The sequence below is a fragment of the Arachis stenosperma genome, chromosome 3 (genome assembly GCF_014773155.1).
Source record: "Arachis stenosperma cultivar V10309 chromosome 3, arast.V10309.gnm1.PFL2, whole genome shotgun sequence".
NCBI lineage: Eukaryota > Viridiplantae > Streptophyta > Magnoliopsida > Fabales > Fabaceae > Arachis > Arachis stenosperma.
This window is the reverse complement of record NC_080379.1, coordinates 97,428,072-97,434,423: the sequence shown is the minus strand read 5'-3', so window position 1 is coordinate 97,434,423 and position 6,352 is coordinate 97,428,072. Positions and strand designations below refer to the sequence as shown.

Below are 6,352 nucleotides of genomic sequence, written 5' to 3'. Positions count from 1 at the left end.
TTGCTGAGCCTATTTCTTCCACCATTATTAAAGCCTTGTTGAGGCTTTTGTTGATCCTTCCATGAGAAATTTGGATGATTTTTCCATGAGGAATTTAGGTGTTCCCATAGGGTTCACCCATGTAATTTACCTCTGCTATTGCAGGGTTCTTAGGATCATAAGATTCTTCTTCAGAAGATGCCTCTTTAGTACTGTTGGATGCATTTTGCCATCCATTTAGACTTTGAGAAATCATGTTGACTTGCTGAGTCAACATTTTGTTCTGAGCCAATATGGCATTCAAAGCATCAATTTCAAGAACTCCCTTCCTCTGAGGTGTCCCATTACTCACAGAATTCCTCTCAGAAGTGTATATGAGTTGGTTATTTGCAACCATGTCAATGAGTTCTTGAGCTTCTGTAGGCGTTTTCTTTAGGTGGATGGATCCACCTGCAGAATGGTCCAGTGACATCTTAGAGAACTCAGATAGACCATAATAGAATATATCCAAAATGGTCCACTCTGAAAGCATGTCAGAAGGACACCTTTTGGTCATCTGCTTGTATCTCTCCCAAGCTTTATAGAGGAATTCACCATCTTTTTGTTTGAAGGTCTGAACATCCACTCTAAGCTTGCTCAGCTTTTGAGGAGGAAAGAACTTAGCTAAGAAGGCCGTGACCAGCTTATCCCAAGAGTCCAAGATATCTTTAGGTTGAGAGTCCAACCATGTTCTAGCCCTGTCTCTTACAGCAAAAGGGAAAAGCATGAGCCTGTAGACTTCAGGATCTACTCCATTAGTCTTAACAGTCTCACAGATCTGCAAAAATTTAGTTAAAAACTGATAGGGATCTTCTGATGGAAGTCCATAGAATTTGCAGTTCTGTTGCATTAGAGCAACTAGTTGAGGTTTCAGCTCAAAATTTTTTGCTCCAATGGCAGGGATTGAGATGCTTCTTCCATCGAACTTGAAAGTATGTGTAGTATAGTCACCAAGCATCCTCCTTGCATTATTATTTTCGGCTGCCATTTCCTCTTCCTTTTCAAAAATTTTTGTAAGGTTGTCTCTGAATTGTTGTAATTTAGCTTCTCTTAGTTTCCTCTTCAGAGTCCTTTCAGGTTCAGGATCTACTTCAACAAGAATATTCTTGTCCTTACCCCTGCTCATATGAAAAAAAAAGGGAACAAAAAATAATAATAGGGATCCTCTTTACCACAGTAGTGAGATTCCTTTATGTTAGTAGAAGAAGAAAGGAATAGAAGAAAGAAAAGAGTTAAGAATCTAACACAAGGGGAAGATAGGTTCGAATTCTTGAGATGAAGAGAAGTGTTAGTAGATAAATAAATAGATTGAAGAAGATGAGAGGGAGAGAATTTCAAAAATTAATTTTGAAAAAGGGTTAGTGATTTTCAAAAATTAAGAGAAGAATTAAAATTAAAATTAAAATTTGAAATAATTAGTTAATTAAGAAAATTTTGAAAAAGAGGGAAGTGATTTTTGAAAATTAGGGAGAGAAAAGTAGTTAAATGGTTTTAAAAAAGATAAGAAACAAACAAAAAGTCAATTAGTTAGTTGAAAAAGATTTGAAAATCAATTTTGAAGAGATAAGAAGTTAGAAAAAATTTTTGAAATAAAATTTTTTAAAAAGATATGATTTGAAAAAGATATTTTAAAAAGATATGATTGAAAAAGATATTTTGAAAAAGATTTGATTTTTAAAATTAAAACTGATTACTTGACTAACAAGAAACTAAAAGATATTATTCTAGAATTTAAAGATTGAACCTTTCTTAATAAGAAAGTAACAAACTTCAAAATTTTGAATCAATCACATTAATTGTTAGTAAAGTTTTCGAGAATTATGAAATAAAGATAAGAAAAAGATTTTGAAAATCAAAGTTGAAAATTTTCAAAAATAAATAAAAAATGAAAAAGATTTGATTTTTGAAAAAGTTTTGAAAAGATAAGATTTTTAAAATTGAAAATTTGACTTGACTTATAAGAAATAGCTAAGTTTTTAAAAATTTTTGACTAAGTCAACTCAAATTTTCGAAAATTATGAGCAAAATAAGGAAAAGATATTTTTTTGATTTTTGAATTTTTAATGATGAGAGAGAAAAACACAAAAAAAGACTCATAACATGAAAATTATGAATCAAAACACATGATGCATGCAAGAACACTATGAATGTTAAGATGAACACTAAGAAAACTTTGAATTTCAAGATGAACATCAAGACTTATTTTTGAAAGATTTTCAAGAAAAGAAAACATGCAAGACACCAAACTTACAAATTTTTAATGTTTAGACTCTATGGATTAAAAAATGCATATGAGAAAGACCAAAAAGCACAAAACAAGAAAATATCAAGATCAAACAAGAAGACTTACCAAGAACAGCTTGAAGATCATGAAGAACACATGCATGAATTTTCGAAAATTGCAAGAAAAAGGGAAACATGCAATTGACACCAAACTTAAAACATGACACAAGACTCAAACAAGAAACACAAAATATTTTTTGTTTTTATGATTTTATTGATTTTTTTGTATTTTATTTTATTTTTTTTGAAAATATATAGGAAAAATAAAATAAGAAATTCAAAATTTTTAATAAGAATTCTAGGAATCTTTCAATGTTAGCCTAAAGCTCCGATCCAGGAGTTGGACATGGCTTAATAGCCAGCCAGCTTTAGGATATAAATTAGGCATGCAATAGTTGATACTTCATCCAACTCCATATACATGCCCTTTATGCTGACAAGTGGAAGCCTCAATCCAAAAGGATTTGGACATGGCTTTTCAGCAAGCCAAGCTTCAACATGCTTCATGAAACACTAGAATTCATTCTTAAAAATTTAGAATAATTTTTTGAAAATAGAAGTAAAAATTATTTTGAAAGATTTTTGAAAAATTTTTTGAAAATAAAATAAAAAGAAAATTACCTAATCTGAGCAACAAGATGAATCGTCAGTTGTCCAAACTCAAACAATCCCCGACAACGGTGCCAAAAACTTGGTGCACGAAATTGTGATCTCTAACAATGGCATTCAACTTGGTATGCGCATCTACTAACTCAGCACTTTCTCACAACTTCACACAACTAACCAGCAAGTGCACTGGGTCGTCCAAGTAATAAACCTTACGTGAGTAAGGGTCGATCCCACGGAGATTGTTGGTATAAAGCAAGCTATGTTCATCTTGTAGATCTGAGTTAGGCTGATTCAAATGATTATGGAGTTTTCGAAAGTAATAATAAATAAAACATAAAATAAAGATAGAAATACTTATGTAAATCATTGGTGAAAATTCAGATAAGTGTATGGAGATGCTTTGTCCCTGTTGAATCTCTGCAACATACTGCTTTCTTACTTTCAATCCTTCATACTCCTTTCCATGGCAAGCTGTATAGGGCATCACCGTTGTCAATGGCTACTTCCCATCCTCTCAGTAAAAAAGGTCCAAATGCTCTTGTCACAGCACGGCTAATCATCTGTCGGTTCTCGATCATGTTGGAATAGAATCCATTGATTCTTTTGCGTTTGTCATCACGCCCAACAATAGCGAGTTTGAAGCTCGTCACAGTCATTCAATCCCTGAATCCTACTCGGAATACCACAGACAAGGTTTATACCTTCCAGATTCTCAGGAATGGCTGCCAATAATTCTAGCTTATACCACGAAGATTCTGATCAAGGAATCCAAGAGATATGCGCTCGTTCTAAGGTAGGACTGAAGTGGTTGTCAATCACACGTTCATAAGGATGGATGATGATGAGTGTCACAAATCATCACATCCATCAGGTTGAAGTGCAATGGATATGTTGGAACAAGAATAAGTTGAACTGAATAGAAAATAGTAGTAATTGCATTAAAACTCGAGGTACAGTAGAGCTCCACACCCTTAATCTATGGTGTGTAGAAACTCCACCGTTGAAAATACATAAGTGATGAAGGTCCAGGCATGGCCGAATGGCCAGCCCCCATGAATGATCAAAAGACCGAATGGTCAAGAGACTATACTGTCAAAGACCTCTGGTACAAAAGTAAAAAGTTCTATTTATACTAAACTAGTTACTAAGGTTTACAAAAATAAGTAATTGATGCAGAAATCCACTTCCGGGGCCCACTTGGTGTGTGCTTGGGCTGAGCTTGAGCTTTACACGTGCAGAGGCTTCTCTTGGAGTTAAACGCCAAGTTGTAACGTGTCTTTGGCGTTTAACTCTGGTTTATGACGTGTTTCTGGCGTTTGACTCCATAATGCAACATGAAACTGGCGTTGAATAAAGTATCAACTATTATAAAGTATCAACTATTATATATTGCTGGAAAGCTCTGGATGTCTACTTTCCAACGTCATTAAGAACGCGCCATTTGGAGTTCTGTAGCTCCAGAAAATCCATTTCGAGTGCATGGAGGTCAGAATCCAACAGCATTAGCAGTCCTTTGTTAACCTCCTTATCAGAGTTTTGCTCAGGTCCCTCAATTTCAGCCAGAAAATACCTGAAATCACAGAAAAACACACAAACTCATAGTAAAGTCCAGAAATGTGAATTTTACATAAAAACTAATGAAAACATCCCTAAAAGTAGCTAGATCCTACTAAAAACTACCTAAAAACAATGCCAAAAAGCGTATAAATTATCCGCTCATCAGTAACATTCGTGGAGGGGATGTTGGCTGAGATAAGGACGGTAGTACGAAATGCTTATCTCAGGACCGGTGTCGGGAATGGGCAACAAACCTACACATGAGCTCATGGCCTCTATAGGACTAGGCATGCATCATACTTGTTTGTGCATATTTGTTTGTGATTGTGTTTTCTATGATTGTGTGTGCTTGTGATTGAATTCTATGTTTTGTAATTGTTGAGTTGAATTATACATTGTTGACTGTTGTTATTGACTAAGAACATAATAAAGTGAACTTAACTTCTAACCTCGACCCTACTAAGAACTCCCCAGTTCTTATCCCCTATCTCCACCCCTCTCAGCTACAGGTGCGAAGGCTAAGTGCAGAATTACAAGAACATAGAAGATTCTGTTTACAAGTTGAGTTGTTAGATTTTATTTTTCCCTCGTCATTTACTGTTTTGGTTTTTAGAGGGGTAGGAATTGTATTTGAGAATCTTTGAGTAAGTCTATGTATATAATGCTACGTGGATATATATAATTTTGTGATTAAATGATTTAAAGTACCGACTCTTCGTTTTCTTGGTGAAATTTCAGTTCGTATTCACGAAGGCTCAATATTAAATAAAAATAGTATAGAATAAAAAGGTTTAGAGCTAAGTAACGCCTGAGCTTTTAGTACGATCATGATGTGCTAAAAGTTAGGGCGTTATAGGAATCATTCGACAAAAATTCAAAATCTTACTCACTAGTCGCCAATTCTCATAAACAAAATGAGCTATCAGACAAATATATCCTTCAGTGGTAGATGTTGTCCACACATCAGATATCAAACAAATTCTATTAGGTATCCTAGACATCTTCTACTTCAATTTCTCTTTCTCTATTGAATAAATCATTTTAAGATCTGAAACTAAAAGTGTTTCTAGAAGACATTACAATCGTCAGACTAATGTAATTAATCCTTAATACCCTCATACTCAACAAAGCTAAACGCAAGATCATGATTCACTATAGCCTGAGCGAGTTTTTTTCCGATGAACATTCTAATAAATTTTGGTTGGAAGACCCCCTATATCATCATCAAATCTAATACTAAGGAGTATGGATTGACAAGAAACTATATGACGGCTTAGATGAGAAGTCTCGTAACTATTTAGTTTTTGGATTTTTTTCAATTTTGTATTCATGATTACAAAAATTACATTCAGCCTTTTCTATACCATCTCTGTCTTTTCCAATCTTCTTAAAAAATCTCCAAACATTAGATTTTTTATCAGAATCAACACTACCAGAAGCTTGAACAGGAGTCTCAGAAACAATCTCATCATCCATGTTTATAAATTTCTTACGGAATAAGTACTTTTTTCGTCCCCAAGGTCTGGGGTCAAAATCAAAATCGTCCCGGGCCTTTTTTTATTATTAAAATCATCCTCAACGTTTAAAAACGCTTTAAAATCGTCCTTTTCAATTTTTTTGGACCAAATTACCCTCATCATCATCATTCTCCTCTTCACCTTCACCTTCACCACCACCACCACCACAACCACCACCACCACCATCACCACCACCACCACAAACACAAACACAAACACAAACACCATTCTCTCACCCCTCCGGTAACTCCCACCCCCACCCCCTCACCCCTCACCCTCCACCCCTCACCGCCTCCCCCCCACCCCTCACCTCACCCCCCACCCCTCACTGCCTCCCCCTCACCCACTCACCTCACCTCCCACCCTCA

The 6,352-nt window shown here is 35.2% G+C and overlaps 1 non-coding gene across 1 annotated transcript; it reads left to right on the top strand.

The window, feature by feature from the left end:
* Positions 1-505: 505 nt before the first annotated feature.
* On the top strand, positions 506-613 carry LOC130971936 (small nucleolar RNA R71). The gene has a single exon (XR_009083138.1). It is a non-coding gene; the product is annotated as a small nucleolar RNA R71 (small nucleolar RNA).
* The last annotated feature ends 5,739 nt before the right edge of the window (positions 614-6,352 follow it).